Below are 17,682 nucleotides of genomic sequence, written 5' to 3'. Positions count from 1 at the left end.
CATCACAGATGAGTCATGGGTCTCAATGTACGTGAACTGCAGTTTAAGAACTCTGCACAGAGATTTAAAATGACCCTGGGCACCCTGCCTCCTCAGGCCGGGAGGGCATGTGATGGATGCCCTGTACGTATAGGCAGGGCACACACACAGCAGAGCAGGACCACTAACCTCACACAGGCACAGGCTGGAGCATACCCACTAGAAAGAGATGACTGTTTTCCTGTGGCTTCCTACCTCAAGTGAAAGGGTAAAAAGCTGCATTTACTGCCCCCTAAAAAGTTGTGTTGCTGGCTCCATGATGCTGCCTTGGGGGTCCCTCGTAATTCCAGAATCTGATGTTTAACTGCTCCTTCTTTCTAAATTAGGGTAGCTTGGACAGTGTTGTGATCCCATAGATCCGGAGGCATTATCTCACAGGCGGCCTCAGAGAAGAAGAATCAGAAAGTCAACTATCGATGTGATACAACTGGAGAAGCAGCAAAAGGCCTTTCAGGCAAAACAGTGTCCAACAGTCTCCCAGAGGGCTGATTCCTAACCGGCATAATAAGCATCCTCTAGACATCTGCATTGTACACCTCTCCCACCATGCTGTTGCCTCTGGAAGGTGCAATATCACAGCTTAATTCATTTTGTTTTCTACAGCATCCGTTGGCCCTTCATAGTGAGCAGTGTTCTTTTTGAGAGAATGGGAAACAGGACAGGTAGGTGTTGCTAGAGTGAAAAGGCTGAACATCTGTCTGTACGGGACACCATATAATCACGGTGGGACGTCTGACTGAAGATTCTAGACCAGGGGTCCCCAAACTTTTTACACAGGAGGCCAGTTCACTGTCCCTCAGACCATTGGAGGGCCAGACTATAAAAAAAACTATGAACAAATCCCTATGCACACTGCACATATCTTACTTTAAAGTAAAAAAACAAAACAGGAACAAATACAATATTTAAAGTAAAGAACAAGTAAATTTAAATCAATAAACTGACCAGTATTTCAATGGGAACTACGGGCCTGCTTTTGGCTAATGAGATGTTCAATGTCCGGTTCCATATTTGTCACTGCCAGATGTAACAAGTGATGTGACGTGCTTCCGGAGCCGTGAGGCATGCATCCCACGTCACTGGAAGTAGTACTGTATGTGAGCGATGCCATGCTTTGCGTCTCTCACTGACCACCAATGAAAGAGGTACCCCTTCCGGAAGTGCGGCGGGGGCAGGATAAATGGCCTCAGGGGGCCGCATGTGGCCTGCGGGCCGTAGTTTGGGGACCCCTGTTCTAGACTGTCAGTGTAGTATGCAGGCCTCATCAGGGCTCTAGCTGTAGAATAAGGCGAGAGGTGCAGGGGAGGAAAAATAATTTTCCCTCTACTATTCTAAGTTCTTAGCTGAGACATCCCTCTAATAAAAGACAGATTTATAAGAAGAAAACCAAACAACTTTATTAATATGTATACTTTATGTCTACATGGGAGATATTTAGGAAAAATGAGGAACTGTATGGCCAGTAGCCACGGCCACCATCACAGCTGCCTGGCCCATGCAGGTTCGCATTTTATTCGGACAGATGGTAATGAAACAACGGAGCCAAGAACTGGTGGGCCATTATCTTTAATCCTAGCTTGTACCCGTGGGCAAGTAAAAACACACACTAGGCTCCAAAATCCATTCATTCAGCGCTCACAAAGCTACTGACTTATCCGAGATTCCTAGAATCAAAGGTTTATACCTAACCAGCCTTATTCACCTCTGTTCCCCATCTCCTTCTGTAAAGCCAGCAGGCAGGGCCAGGGCCACTATCACAGCAGCCCGGCCCTTGCAGGTTCGCATTGGATTCGGACAGTCGGTAAAGAAACCATGGAGCCAAAAACTGGTGGGCCATAGTCTTTAATCTAGCTTGCACCCGGCGGGCAAGTAAAAATACACACTGGGCTCCAAAACCCAGTCACATTCAGTGCTCACAAAGCTACTGATTTATCCGAGTTTCCTAGAATCAAAGGTTTCTAGCTCACCAGCCTTATTTCCCTCAGTTCCCCATCTTCTTCCTTATCCCAGATACAAACTCTGTACAAACTGGCATCTCACTCAGCACTCCGCCATCTTGGCTGCTTCTCCTGGCCTCCTCCACGTGGCCTCCTTTAGCTGCTGGCTCTACTCTCTCCGCTCTCTCATGCTAACCTCAGGAACCAAGAGAGCAAACTCTCGTTCCATCCCCATTTTATAGTGTAGAAATCCAAACCCTTAATCCAATATACATAATAGGGAAGTCTCTAATACAAAGTCACTTCTCTGAGGCATGATAGGATTGTACCACCTCACACCAAAAAGGGTGGGACAGGCTTAATCCCAAAACCAAGCCCCAGGCTACAAGGATTCTGCCTGCCTTTAGCCCACCCCAACACACATTAATACCACCTGGGCAACGGCCTCTTTAACAAAGTGAGCATAATACATTTTATCTGCCCAACACCTTCTCTCTGCACAAACTCTGCACTAACTGGCTTCTCTTTCAGCACTCCACCGTCTTGGCTGCTTCTCCTTTCCTCCACGTGGTCTTTCTCTGCTCTCCCTAAATGCTAATCTCAGGAACCAAGAGAGAGCAAGCTCCCGGTCTGCCCCATAGTATAGTATAGAAATCAAAACCTTTAATCCAATATACAAAGAAGTCTCTTATACAAAGTCACTTATCTGAGGCATAATGGGATTCCTCAGGAGAATGCACCACTCCCTATCATGCAACAGTCAAGGGTGTGGGGAAAAGTTTAGTCTTAAAACTAAACCTTAGGCTATAAGGACCCTGCCTGTTTACAGCCTGTCCCCTACACACAATACAAACTATAAGTGAGCAAACATATACATCATATTTACAAACTTATTTGACCAATAGGAATCTGTTGGGCAGATAAAATGTATTATGCTCACTTTGTTAAAGTGGCACTGCCCACGTGGAGGCCGTTGCCCAGGTGATATTAATGTGTGTCTCTGTGGGCAGGCAGAATCCTTGTAGCCTGGGGCTTGGTTTTGGGATTAAGCCTTTCCCACCCTTTTTGATGTAGGGCGGTACAATCCAATCATGCCTCAGAGAAGTGACTTTGTATTAGAGACTTCCCTGTTTTGTATATTGGATTGAGGGTTTGGATTTCTACACTATAAAATGGGGGCAGAAGAAGAGCTTGCTCTCTTGGTTCCTGGGATGATTAGCATGAGAGAGCAGAGGGAGCAGAGCAGAGAGCAGAAAGAGGCCATGTGGCCAGGAGAAGCAGCCAAGATGGCGGAGTATTGAGTGAGAGGCCAGTTTGTGCAGTTTGATGCTGGAGAAGGAAGGAGATGGGGAACAGAGGTGAGTAAGTCTGGTGAGCTAGAAACCTTTGAGTCTAGGAAACTCGGATAAGTCAGTAGCTTTGTGAGCACTGAATGTGAGTGGGTTTTGGAGCCCAGTGTGTATTTTTCACTTGCCCGCCGGGTCCAAGCTAGAATTAAAGATGACAGCCCATCAGTTTTTGGCTCCGTTGTTTCTTTACCGACTGTCCGAATCCAATGCGAACCTGCATGGGCCGGGCTGCTGTGATGGTAGCCCTGGCCGTGGCTTCTGGCTTTACAGAACCCCTCAAGACAGCTTAGAACTCAAGATTAAATAGCATCTTACTAGGGAAAGGGAGAGGGGTGTCAGCCTCTTAGGGGGGAGCACATGAGTTTTAGGAAAGATAAATGCGCCCCTTAGAGGAATAGATGGGAAGTATGAGGTTCATAAAAAAGTGTCTGGTGTCACCTTCTATCTCCTTTCCTGTGAGAGAATCCCTCTTCCTTGGTTGGTGAAACTCCAGGGGAGAGGATTTAAGACAATTAGGTTCTGTTTGGAGGATCTGTCTATTTAGGAAGATGAGGGGAGTTTGGAGAAAGCGTCTCTCTGCATTTTGTGTTTTTCAATTGCCTTTAGCTCACAATAATCCATATGTCAAAATGGCATATTTTAGTACCAGGTCCTGACCTCCTACATATTTTGGATATTTTGGAGTGGCGTTGGGCAGATAAAATATATTATGCTCACTTTGTTAAAGATGGCGCTGCCCATGGGGAAGCTCGTCGTCCAGGTGATATTAGTTGCCCTTCTTTTTGGGATGGGCGTAATTATATTAATGTGTGTGGGGGGCAGGCTGTTGGCAGGCAGGATCCTTGTATCCTGGGGCTTGGTTTTAGGACTAAGCCTTTCTCACCCTTTTTGATGTAGGGTGGTGCACTCTCATGAGGAATCCCATTATGCCTCAGATAAGTGACTTTGTATCAGAGACTTCCTTGTCTGTATATTGGATTAAAGGTTTTGATTTCTGCACTATAAAGTGGGGCAGACTGGGAGCTTGCTCTCTCTTGGTTCCTGAGATTAGCATTAGAGAGAGCAGAGAAAGGTAACGTGGAGGAGGCCAGGAGAAGCAGCCAAGATGGTGGAGTGCTGAAAGAGAAGCCAGTTAGTGCAGAGTTTGTGTAGAGAAGGAGATGGGGAACAAAGGAGAATGAGGCTAGTGAGCTAGAAACCTTTGATTCTAGGAAGCTCGGATAAGTTAGTGGCTTTGGGTGCTCTGAGTGGAAAGGGAATTGTTTTCCCCACTGTGTGTATTTCTTGCCTGCTGGGTGCAAGCTAGGATTAAAGATAATGGCCCACCAGTTTTTGGCTCCGTTGTTTCATTATGGACTGTCCGAATCTAATGGGAACCTGCATGGGCCAGGCGGCTGTGATAGTGGCCGTGCCTACTGGCCTTATGTAAGGCCAGGAGCCGCCATCGTGGCCATTCACATGCAGGTTCCCATTGGATTCGGGCAGACGATAAAGAAATGGTGGAGTCAGAGGATGGGGGGCCATCCTATTTATTGGTGTCTCACCAAGACAGGCAAACCACAAAAGAAGACAAGGGAAAAGCAGAAAACCAGCTCTTCCCATGAAGGGCAAGGGATCAGGGAAGCCCCTGCAATTGTGATAGCAGGAACTGTGTGTCCAAGCTCCTGGTCTGTCCCACTTTATAGTGTAGAAAACTAAAATCCCTTAATCCAATATACAAACAAGGAAGTCTCTGATACAAAGTCACTTATCCAAGGCATAATTGGATTCCTCATGAGAGTGTACCACCCAGATCATACAATCAGTCAAGGGTGTGGGGAAAAGCTTAGTCCCAAAACCAAACCTTAGGCTACAACGACCTGGCCTGCTTATAGCCTGTCCCCCACACCCAACACAAGTCACAAGCGAGCAAACATATATATCATATTTACAAACTTATTTGACCAACACCTTATAAGTGGCATATCCTCTGTCCTTCCGAGTACGTGACCTCTGTGGTCCTTTTCTGCCTTCAGATAGCACAAGTCTGGAAGGGTCCTGGAAGGGAAGTGATGCTTAGCAAGCAGTGTAGCAGAAAGCTAAAAATTCAACTTAAAAAAATAAAAGATATGGGTGTTGTCTCCAATGTACGAGGCAATTTCTCTGTGTGGATGAAAAAAGAGCCACATACTGAACCTGACACGCTCAGGGGAGGCCTGCATGGTGGCCTTACAAAGTCTGAGACCAAAAGTAACCATGCAGGATGGTCTGAATATAATAGCCGCTCATGGTGGGTAGTAAGGTCCTAGGCCTGTAACTGCCTTGACAAAGGTCAATCTTTATATTATCTGAGCCTGTCTAATGTCTTTTTGCATCTATGATAACATCACCTTTGGAATGTCTGAGTAATCTTTTTCCAGACCCCACAGGGCACACCCATGCATCTAGAGCATGAGACCTCATTGTTATCTTGTTCTCTGAACACCATCTCTGTGTGCTGAGAATGTTCACTGTTAACCGTCCTGTACTCCCCAATGTAAAAGGAGTATGTCTCTCTCTTTACCCAATCTTAGTGAGTGCCCGCTTTGTCTTCTCCCGCCTCCCTAATCTACCACCCATGGATTGCACGTAACCCCCCCCCCCCCCATGTCCTCCTTTGATTCTAATGTATAAAGTAAGCTATAAAATTGCCATTCTCTGAAACATTTTCTCAATCCTGAGATTTTGCTTCTCGGCAACTGTTGTCAATTTGGCTCAAATAAACTCATACAAATTCTCTTCATGTTTGGCTGTTTCTTAAGTTGACACTTGTAAAATCACCTTTAAACTGGTCCAGGACTAAGTGTTCCATCACCCAGCACAATCGTGGGTACTCGCATGCCAAGTCACCCAGCACAATTGTGGGTACTCGCATGCCAAGTCACCCAGCACAATCGTGGGTACTCACATGCCAAGTCACCCAGCACAATCGTGGGTACTTGTATGCCAAGTCACCCAGCACAATCATGGGTACCCGCATGCCAACTGAAAAGAGAAAGTGTTCTTCTATAAAATTGGGGCTTTGTCTAAATTTAACATTATGCAGGTTTTCTATTGCTTACTTTCCCATTGCCCGATCTCTCTTGTCTGTTTGTCCCTCTACTCCTCTGCTGTTCCTTATCTGGGCTTGTGATTACCGCAGAATCTCCTATTCCATGGGCTTGAGCTCTTCTGTGGTTTAATTCTCACAGTTTAATAAAAGTTCCTGTGCAGTGCCATGTTCCTTGGAGGGAAGTTGCTTTAATTATTAGGAACGAGGACACATAAACAATGAAACACAGAATGAGGACTGAAATATGATTTTCATTTGAAGATATTTACCTAGACTTTTTTGTTTGGTGTGAGGGGAGAAAAAAATCTCAAGGTTGCCTATTTATTCAAAGACACTTCAATGTACTAAACCTACTGCTAAAACAACTTCACTGAAAAGCATTTTAAGGGCAAAAGTCAGACAAAAATTTCACATTTAAAAGCCCTGGCGCTGCCTCTTTAGAAAAGCAGGGTTAGCCTTTGGTTTAGAAATGTCACTGCCTACTAAATCCTTTGTGGGGGGAAGAAAGAAAATTGAATGTTTTATTTAAACAGGTCATTAACAGTCAACACTTACTTAAAAAGGCCTGTTTCCAGAGGCAGATAAAAGCTCCCCATCACCGAGACCATCACTTGAGCACATCGAGGGCACGACGTGCTGATGCGAGTCCCAGACCTTCCCGGGGAGAGTGCACTGCGCGGCCCCGCGTGCCGGCGGCGGAGGCAGAGGCGTCCGAACCGCACTGCGCGGCCCCGCGTGCCGGCGGCGGAGGCAGAGGCGTCCGAACCGCACGCCCTCCTGTGAGCCGCACCCAGGGAGGCCGAGAGCTGCACAAAGCACACTCCACGGCAGGCCCGCTTTGAATTTTCCATTTAGCACCGGCCAATGCGTATGAATGAAGATTAACCATTTTTGCATAAAGTGCCAAACCACCTCCCCCGGGCCACCGAATGCAAATGGATGCAAAAGAGCAAAGGACAGCTAAAATAAATGCGGTGGGTCTCAGGCACTACAAGCAGAGGGCAGGGAGCAGAGCAGGCTCTGTTAGCATTCATCTAGGACATGATTTTTCTATTTAATTTGAAATTATTTTATTTCATAGCTCTCTGACAGTATGAGAATATAAATAAATGCTTTTTTTTTTTTTGAAGTGACCCAACGCTGGCTTCTGGAAGGCTATGCTTCTGATGGCTGGGCTTTCAAACAAACATGTGTTTCCATAGAGATGTGGGTGACCTGGGCCTGGTGTAAGTACCCACTTGTATCAGCAATTCAATTATGCTCCGTGCTTTTAAGATGCTATGATGTCAGCTCAAGTCTTTAAAGCAAGCCCATCCTCAGAGACGTTTCAGATAAGGTGAAGTGGCCAGCGTTGTGAGGTTCAGAAGAATAAATTCCACCCTCTCCAAGCACACTATAACAGGCTCTCTCTTCGCAGATCCCATACTCCCCACCCCCAACTGCTGAGCAAATCCCAGATCCCAGAGGGGTTCAGACAAAAGACGAAGCACAGTTCTCCTTCACACGCCAGAGCACCAGATACCTCACCACAACTCCCCAAATGTCAAAAAACAAATATGCTTTCTGTAAGGCCAGTAGCCAGGGCTACCATCACAGCAGCCCGGCCCATGCAGGTTCGCATTAGATTCGGACAGACGGTAAAGAAACAACGGAGCCAAAAACTGGTGAGCCATCATCTTTAATCCTAGCTTGCACCCGGCGGGCAAGTAAAAACACACACTGGGCTCCAAAACCCACTCATTCAGTGCTCACAAAGCTACTGACTTATCCGAGTTTCCTAGAATGAAAAGTTTCTAGCTCACCAGCCTTATTCACATCTGTTCCCCATCTCCTTCCTTCTCCCTGCACAAACTCTGCACAAACTGGCTTCTCACTTAGCACTCCACCATCTTGGCTGCTTCTCCTGGTCTCCTCCACATGGCCTGTCTCTGCTCTCTCCTCTAATGTAAATCTCAGAAACCAAGAGAGCAAGCTCCCGGTCTGTCCCCATTTTATAGTGTAGAAATCAAAACCTTTAATCCAATATACAAAATAGGAAAGTCTCTAATACAAAGTCACTTATCTGAGGCATGATGGGATTGTATCACCCCATATCAAAAAGGGTGGGAAAGGTTTAGTCCTAAAACCAAGCCCCAGGCTACAAGGATCCTGCCTGCCCACAGCCCACCCCCAACACACATTAATATCACCTGGGCGACAGGCTTCCATGTGGGCAGCGCCATCTTTAACAAAGTGAGCACAATATATTTTATCTGCCCAACACTTTCCCTTTCCTTCTTTCCTTTCCCCAGCTCTCCAACTAGCTATGGGCAAACCCTACAGAGAGGGCAATGTGTTTTCCTATTATTTGGCATACACTTACTGAATACCTGCCCTGTGCCAAACTCTATGGGGAATTCTGGCAATGCTTACAAAAGAGCATTTATTGAACTCTGACTGTATACCTGGCACTGCTCCAGCACTTTCTATGTACTATGTATTAACTCATTTAATTTTCCTAATAGCCCTACAGGGCACATTATCCTCATTTTATGGAAAAAGAAATGGAAACACAGGTTACTAAGTACTTACTCAAGTCACACATCTAGTAAGATGCTGAGCTGAGAACTGAACTGGATCTCCTGACTCCAGAGCTCTTGCCCCCCAAAGGAGGGCATATCTTTGGATGGAGACAGATATGTACACAAAAAACACAGAAAAGGCTCAGGAAATGAGAGTGGGAATTGACCTGGCTCAAGATTCTGGGCAAAGCCACACTCGGGCTGTGATCTGTCCAGCTTGCAAGTCTCAACTTCACAGAGAACGGGTACAGCCAGGATTGAAGCAGGCTTGCAGAGGGTTAGAGGTGGGAGAGGCGAGGGTGTTGTATACATAAAAAACAATTTTTTTGTAGCATCTTTTTAAGGAAAACACTGCATATTTATCTCCAAAGAGAATGTATCGTGGTTCTGCAATATATCTCTGGACTGGCTAAGAGAAATCCTAAGAAAGCCTGGCAAATAAAAGCTATACGTTCAGAGCCAACTCTGGGGGATGCTCAGTTGTCACGAAATAAACACGTGGCAGAGGAAGCCATCATCTCTTGGAAGACACATTCTGGCTTCAAAAACGTCTGTTCCAACAAACTCCCAACATTCCTAGTTTATTAAACCAGAACTCTCCCAGTAAACAATGGTATTCTCAAAGTAGCAGAAAGAGTCAGGTTCCTCCTACTTCCTTGAAATGTCACTGGCACTGGCTGAATAAAAACAGCATACGATGTACTGCCTCACAGGAAAGAAATCCTGAGGAGCGAGGCCGAGCCTGGGCGTCCAGCAGAAGAGGGCTCCCGGGCAGCCAGCCCCTCGCATGCCTTCTCTCCCACCCCTCACTGTGCCGCCCTACGGTTTCCAACAAAACCAACCTCAACTCACGTTTTACGGTGTCCTCGTCTTCCAAATCAGGGATTCCAGTGCACGGCCGGTCTATTGGCTTTCTCCATAGGCAAATAAGCCCTGTTCCCCAACTGGCCACCTATATCAACTTGTATTTACTGCAATCAGTAATTAAGACATCTCAGGAGTGACGCAGATGGAGTCAGAAACCTGGGTATGTGGCAGGATCCTGGGTGTGGCTGAGTAGCCAGCTGGTGGCCTCACCTTCAGGGAAACTGCTTGCTCCCTTTTTGTAAAACTGCCCAGTGCTTTTGTCTTCAGGCCACCATTAGTGAATGCCCAGTTCTTCTTTTTCTTATCTAGAGAAAGCCATAGTTTTAAGACTGAACTTGCAACTTTTACACTGACTGCCCCAGAGGCTGTGACAGTACAAGCTCGGATTGTAGTCACCATTCCAAAGGTCACTTTCCAAATATGGTCTTGGCTAAGAGCTTCTAATCTTCCGGTGACACCAGTACAGGCATATCAATCAATTAGCAAACATTCCAAGTTCTGCACCCTGAGGCAGGCTCTCTCTCTCTCTCTCTCTCTCCCTCCTTCTCTCTCTCCTTCCCCTTCTAAAACCTGTTCCTGGTTCTACACCTAACTGGAAGTACCTGCTGGCTAATTCCGCACTAAATGAATAATGTACTAACATGTCCCAGAAGGGGCAGATACATTTTTGTTAGGAGTCATGCTCTCACCCAAAGGAATAAGTTCTCATGGTGAATGTTTAGTCTTTACCAGTAAAAAGCTAGTGTGAGGAGCATGGGGGCGGGAATAACTACTGAGTGGCAGAATGGAGAAGTCTTTCTTACCTGTTGGGCCTGCTCTATTTGCAGGCAAGTTAGTCCTGTATATTAAGGTGACCAATTGTCCTCCTTTAAGGAGGACAGTCCTTCTTTTGTAAGTTCCGTCCTCCCTCGTAAGGTGTTCTCCTACAAGTCCCCCTTTTGATATTGGAAGATTAATCTGTAAATGTCCATATTCGATCGATGCAGAGTCGATCCATTGCATGTGATATGACATATTTGTATCTAAATGAGTACTTTTTTCTTACAATTACTATTAAAAATTAATAGGCATGTAAGCATAATTATAATATATTACAAATGTTTTATTATGCATTTATCATATTATAGTGCATTATTATTGCAATGAATAAAATGTTTCTTTTATTTATGATATTGGTTTCTTCAATTTATTTTTGTCCTCTTTTTCATTGTAAAAAAGTTGGTCACCTTATATGTATGTCACTTGTTTTCTGCTTTGATGTTTTCAAAACTAACATGTAAATTCAACATGTTCTTAGATGGTATTTCTCTGTAGGGTTAGGCCTCCATTGGTCCTCAGCTCACTAACCACCGGGTCAAAGTCAGCCAGGAAGTGGCCACAGCATGTTTTAACTAAGGTGTGTTGTCAACAACCACAGTATTTTAGGCCCAAAAGTGATGGCAAAGAGAAAACATTGTCTATTTCTGCTGTTTTAGATTCTTCCTTACCTTATATGATAGAAAATAGTAATGACAATTTACCAAGTTTGAATCCCAGCCTGGCCTCTTAATAGTTTTAGAATTTGAGCAAGTTACTCAACCCCTCTAAGACTTTGTTTCGTCATCAGTAATATCAGAGTAATAATAGTTAACTATCTCATAGGGTGGTAATAAGGATAAAATGAGTTCACATTTGTAAAGTGATTAAAACAGTGCTTGACACACAGTAAGTGCTATAAAATAAATAAATATAAAGAAATAAATATTCTCCTTAGGTTCCTCCATAGGCTATGTCAGGGGTAGTCAACCTTTTTATACCTACTGCCCACTTTTGTATCTGTTAGTAGTAAAATTTTCTAAGCACCCACCGGTTCCACAGTAATGGTGATTTATAAAGTATGGAAGTAACTTTACTTTATAAAATTTATAAAGCAGAGTTACAGCAAGTTAAAGCATATAATAATAATTACTTACCAAGTACTTTATGTCGGATTTTCGCTAAGTTTGGCAGAATAAATCTTTGTAAAACAACTTATTCTAGTTAAATCTATCTTTTTATTTATACTTTGGTTGCTCCGTTACCGCCCACCACGAAAGCTGGAACGCCCACTAGGGGGCGGTAGGGACCAGGTTGACTACCACTGGGCTATGTGGTTGCTTGCCCACTATCCTTCCTCATTTTGTAGGAGAAACTAAGCCTTGACAGGTTATGGTCATGCATCTAGGCAATGATGGAAGTGGCCCTTGAAACACAACTTCTGACCACAAATTGCCCTCAGATAGCTATACTCTTCCTTCCCCATGGTCAAGGTCTGACTGCAGCATTGCTAAGAGGGTCATAAATTCTTAGAACTCTATGTCCACAGGGTTGTTTGTTTTCCAAGTTCTTAAAACTTATACACAAGCAAAAGTAAAGGCAAAACTATAATACCTCTTCCTTGTAGAATGGCTCTGAAACCCATACCAGGTCATGGGTTCCTGCCTGTGGCTACCAGATGTGATCAGTGCCCTAGTGACCAAATTCATAGCTAAAATACTTTTTTTTTTTTTTTTTTTTTTTTTTTTACAGAGACAGAGATAGACAGGGACAGACAGACAGGAATGGAGAGAGATGAGAAGCATCAATCATCAGTTTCTCGTTGCGCATTGCGACTTCTTAGTTGTTCATTGATTGCTTTCTCACATGTGCCTTGACCGTGGGCCTTCAGCAGACCAAGTAACCCCCTGCTGGAGCCAGGCAAGCTGGTGAGCTCTTTGCTCAAGCCAGATGAGCCCGTGCTCAAGCTGGCAGCCTCGGGGTCTCGAACCTGGGTCCTTCCTCATCCCAGTCCGACGCTCTATCCACTGCACCACCACCTGGTCAGGCAAGGTACTTGTCTTTTAGGATAATAAGCAGTTACAACAAGTAAAGAACAAAGTTCAAATAAAGTCAGAGCTACTAAGACTACCGAATCCCTTCTTACACATTCTTATTTCAAGTACTTGTATCAAGATAGGTAAAAGAGAGAATTGATATGATTTCTATATCCTGGAGTTTATTTTAATGCAATCACAGATAATAAAAACTCATTTTTACTATTTTATGACATGGTCAAAATTCTAGAGGTCATATTTGAGGTCGCATTTACTATCTTAGTGAATTTTATTTCAATTTATAACTATAATAAAAAATAGAAATTTGTCTCCTAAAATATGCTGTTCATGGAAAATTAATAAAAACTTTAAAAATGATTCAAATATATAAGATTAACAGATTTAATAAATTGCAAAAATAATTCTTTTCTTTTAAAAAGTCTATCTTTGATAAATTCCACTTCTCTTTTCTCTATTCCAAAGTACCTAGTAGAATGCCTTTGACAATTAAATGTTCAATAAAGATATGTGGAAAAAGAGAAATAAATGTCCTCTCATTTTATTTTTCCTTTCTTGGTTGCAATGAATCTTTGATAATTTATTCTCGGTCCTGGCCAGTGGCTCAGTGGATAGAGCATTGGCCTACCCTATTGATATCCTGGGTTCAATTCCTGGCCAGGGCACACAGGAGAAGTGCCCATCTGCTTCTCCCCACCCCCCCTCCCTTCCTTCCCTTTCCCCTCCTGCAGCTAGTGACTCAACTGATTCAAGCATAGCGCCATAAGCTGAGGATAGCTCAGTTGGTCCAAGCATGTCAGCCTCAGGTGCTAAAAATAGCTTGGTACTGGATAATCAGCCTCAGATTGAGTTGCCAGGTAGATCCCAGTTAGGGCACATGCAGGAGTCTGCCTCACTATCTCCCCTCTCACCTAAAAATAATGATAATAATAATAATAATAATAATAATAAAAAATTGATTCTCCAGTTTTTAACATCGAGTACTGGGTTATCATTTTAAATGCCACCATTAAAACCAGAAATTGTCAAATGTTGTTCTAGCCACTTCTAGTTACACACCCTTTAATCCACTCCCTATCCTCCTCCCCCATATCTCCATGTTTTAATCATTCTCAGAGTCAAGGCCTAATCATAAGCACCAAAGCCCTTCATATCTTCTTGCATTGGACCCCACATATCCCATCTTTAACGAGGTAACTTCCCCAACATCTACTTATTTTATCTTCTTCTTTACACAGAGCCTTGTATTGGGGATAACCCGGTCACTAGACTAGCCTATGCTTTGTTCAAAACAGAAAGACTGAAATTTTACCTTTTGTATGGGGTATGAGAAAACAAATAGTTGGTTTCCAACCCAATGCTAAACACATTTAACCACTAATCTAACCTTTATATACTCCTGTAACTCCACCAATAAATTTGGGTCTTTATTGCTGATGATAACATATGCATGTTACGGGTTTTCTGTCAAACTTCATATAGCCTGGCTGCTTACTCCTTTTAGTTTACAGCAGGGGTTGGGAACCTATGGCTCGCGAGCCAGATGTGGCTCTTCAGATGGCTGCATCTGGCTTGCAGACAAATTTTTAATAAAAAAAATGTTTCCTGATCAGGCGGTGGCGCAGTGGATAGAGTGCCAGACTGGGATGCGGAAGGATCCAGGTTCGAGACCCCAAGGTCACCAGCTTAAGCGCGGGCTCATCTGGTTTGAGCAAAAGCTCACCAGCTTGGACCCAAGGTCGCTGGCTTGAGCAAGGGGTTACTTGGTCTGCTGAAGGCCCGTGGTCAAGGCACATATGAGAAAGCAATCAATGAACAACTAAGATGTCGCCATGAAAAATGGATGATTGATGCTTCTCACCTCTCTCTGTTCCTGTCTATCTGTCCCTATCTATCCCTCTGACTCTCTCTGTCTCTGTTAAAAAAAATGTTAAAAATATAAAACATTCTCATTTATTACAATCCATTCATTTCCTACTGCTCATGTTCATGGTTGTGGGTGGCTGGAGCCAATCACATCTGTCCTCCGGGACAACGCCAAATTTTTATTGGATAACGCATAACGTACATGGGTCGTTGTATGGCTCTCACGGAATTACATTTTAAAATATGTGGTATTCATGGCTCTCTCAGCCAGAAAGGTCCTCAACCCCTGGTTTACAGCATGAAAGGCCCAGGAGCAAACAGCTCAGCCTCTCTATTTTACACTGAGATTCAACATGCCACATGGCTCCACTCACAGTGGGGGAAGTTCCGAAAGCATCCAGTCCTTACGATGGTCAATAAGCCTTAGCAATATGTAGTTTAATGTTTTGCAACTCATTTTTCTAAAGATTGAATAAATCAAAACTATTTTTGTACAGTAGGTCAAATATTGTACAGGCGTCTCACATAAATACAATACCATATATTATTTCCCTTTGGAAGACTCTTTGCTAGTCATCCAATCTACCTTAAAGCAATTTGGAGGTGTAAATGTATTAGGTTTTGATCACTTGTTTGATGTAAAAGATCAATCTCTCACAGCCTTGATTCCATTTATACCCATGTCTGGAGACCGAGAGTGACAAGCCAGCAGTGTTGTCTGATGTTTTACTAACACTAAACATTTACTGCTCAGTTGCAGAACCTGTCTTTGAGTGTGCCTCCCTCCGCCCCACCCGCCCCGGGCTGGATCCTGCATGTGGAAGGGGCCTCTGTGTCTGTGTCCTTATGGGAAATAAGACTCAATGCCTAGTCTGTTTTTTAATTTATTTTTGAAAATAACCTTTAAAGGAATTTTCAATTACAGTCGACATACAATATTGTTACTTTTAGGTATACAATATAGTGATTAGCCATTTATATAACTTAAGAAGTGACCTCCCTGATAAGTCTAGTATCTGTCTGACACCATGCATAGTGATTTAAACATTACTGACTCTATTCCCTAACTAGCAATTTGTACTTCTTAATTCCCCCCTTTTTTCACCCAGCCACGCAAGCCCTCTCTCTTCTGGTAACCATCAAAATGTTCTCTGTATCTATGGTTTGTCTCTGTTTTGATTGTCCATTCATTTCATTTTTTTGGATTCCACATATAAGTGAAATCATATGGTAATTTGTCTTTCTCTGTTTGACTTACTTAATTCAACATAATTCCATCCTTGTTGTCCTAAATGTAAGATTTCATTCTTTTTTATGGCTGAGTAACATTCCATTGCATCTATGCCTATTCTTGGCAGTGTCTATATGGCATGGAGACTGTTAGAGCCAAGAGAAATAAGAATGCCAATGACAGAATCTTAAATCTTTATGAAATGACTACAACCCTGATTTTATAAAAGGAGCTTCTATAGAGGTGGGTTTAATCAGGGTGGAGTTCTGAGAGGAGGTGGCCTTTTCCACTGTTTGAGGCAGTCCTGGCAATGATGGGAATGGAATTTCAGGTAAGAGGAAGAGCAGAACTGAAACTTCTCTGGCAGACACAAACGAGTCGTGTGTGAGGCCAGAAAGAAAACCTACCTGCAAAGCGCACAGAGTCGGTCAATAAATATTTATGGGGAGTCCACTCTGAGTCTTGGCTACATGCAGTGTGTGTAGCTAACTGTAATGCAGTATAATTTTAAGGTTGACGGGAGATAAGATTAGCAGGCAGTAAGCAATTAGATGACATCAGAAGGCGGTATGTGAAAAGGTGTTATATGTTATGGTTTCAATTATACGCTTGTCCTGTTCGTAATGAAGCAAAGAGGTAACACACTTGTTTCGTTTTCCTTTTGCAAATGGGAGCGTTCCTTCTCACTCCCCCCCCCCCCCAATTCTCTGTGTCACTCTGCTGTCATTGCTGCTTACACGGTTCTGAAACTAGACCTTATTTTCTCTGATGTTCTTGAAATGCTGGATCAAAAACTGGATCTTTTTTTTTTCTTTGAACTATTTCAACTTGATTTTTTGCCCTTTTAGTTTTGCAAAAACACACTATAATCTGACTAATGTTAAAGGCTCCAAAACAAACTACGTAGGTGAGTTTCACTTAGCTCTAGAAAAGTAACTTCTAAATTACATTACAGATTTCATTTGGTTTTATTTTTTACCTGGGTTACATCCTGGGTGTTGACTAACAGCTAATATTACGCAATTGCCAAACTCAGTCTTAAAACAGAAACAACCATAAACTGAAAAGACACTCTTGTTGTTTCATTAAATGCTTCCCTTAAAAATATGAGGAAGTATTAGTGAGGGAAAATGTCTTTGAAAATTAGCCTACTTTAAAAAATCTATTTCTGAATGGCTATCAGTCAGACTTGGTTTCATTTTTCATTTCAAGCTTTCAAACAATACAACCAGATAAAATGAAACAACTCTTGATACCTCATGGAAAACACGGAGTAAGAACCAAGGAAAGACCACAAAGACTAAATAATGACCACAATTTTAGTTTAGCTTTTTAAAAATCCTGAAGCTATGCTACATGATTGGGGGGGAGGAATTAAATAGGACAAAATATTCTCTCTCTTCATACCTCTAAATATTTAGCCTCTTGCTTTACAAAGATTTTCATGTCTGAAAATACTGCCTTTGGCCCTGGCTGGTTGGCTCAGCGGTAGAGCATCAGCCTGGCGTGCGGGGGACCCGGGTTCGATTCCTGGCCAGGGCACATAGGAGAAGCACCCATCTGCTTCTCCACCCCCCCCCCTTCCTCTCTGACTCTCTCTTCCCCTCCCGCAGCCAAGGCTCCATTGGAGCAGAGATGGCCCGGGCGCTGGGGATGGCTCCTTGGCCTCTGCCCCAGGCACTAGAGTGGCTCTGGTCACGGCAGAGCGACGCCCCGGAGGGGCAGAGCATCGCCCCCTGGTGGGCAGAGCTTCGCCCCTGGTGGGCGTGCCCGGTGGATCCCGATTGGGCACATGCGAGAGTCTGTCTGACTGTCTCTCCCCGTTTCCAGCTTCAGAAAAATACAGAAAAAAAAAAAATACTGCCTTCCCTTTAGAAGAAACTATCATATAACAATCATATTCACTCATTCAT

At 43.6% G+C, this 17,682-nt stretch overlaps 1 protein-coding gene across 5 annotated transcripts in view; it reads right to left on the bottom strand.

The window, feature by feature from the left end:
• Nucleotides 1-17,682, bottom strand: part of SPATS2L (spermatogenesis associated serine rich 2 like) — a 182,753-nt gene that overhangs the window by 94,790 nt on the left and 70,281 nt on the right. The window contains exon 1 of one of the 5 annotated variants that reach the window (XM_066345598.1): nucleotides 9,799-10,204. The exons of 3 other annotated variants lie outside the window; for them this stretch is intronic. The gene's annotated coding sequence lies outside the window, so the exon portion shown is untranslated. Of the gene's footprint in view, nucleotides 1-9,798; nucleotides 10,205-17,682 lie in introns of those variants that run through there. One more of the 5 variants, XM_066345596.1, reaches the window with a different exon arrangement.

This window comes from Saccopteryx leptura, chromosome 7 (assembly GCF_036850995.1).
Source record: "Saccopteryx leptura isolate mSacLep1 chromosome 7, mSacLep1_pri_phased_curated, whole genome shotgun sequence".
NCBI classification, from domain to species: domain Eukaryota; kingdom Metazoa; phylum Chordata; class Mammalia; order Chiroptera; family Emballonuridae; genus Saccopteryx; species Saccopteryx leptura.
Note: the sequence above shows the minus strand (reverse complement) of the source record. Positions and strands in the feature narration are given on the sequence as shown.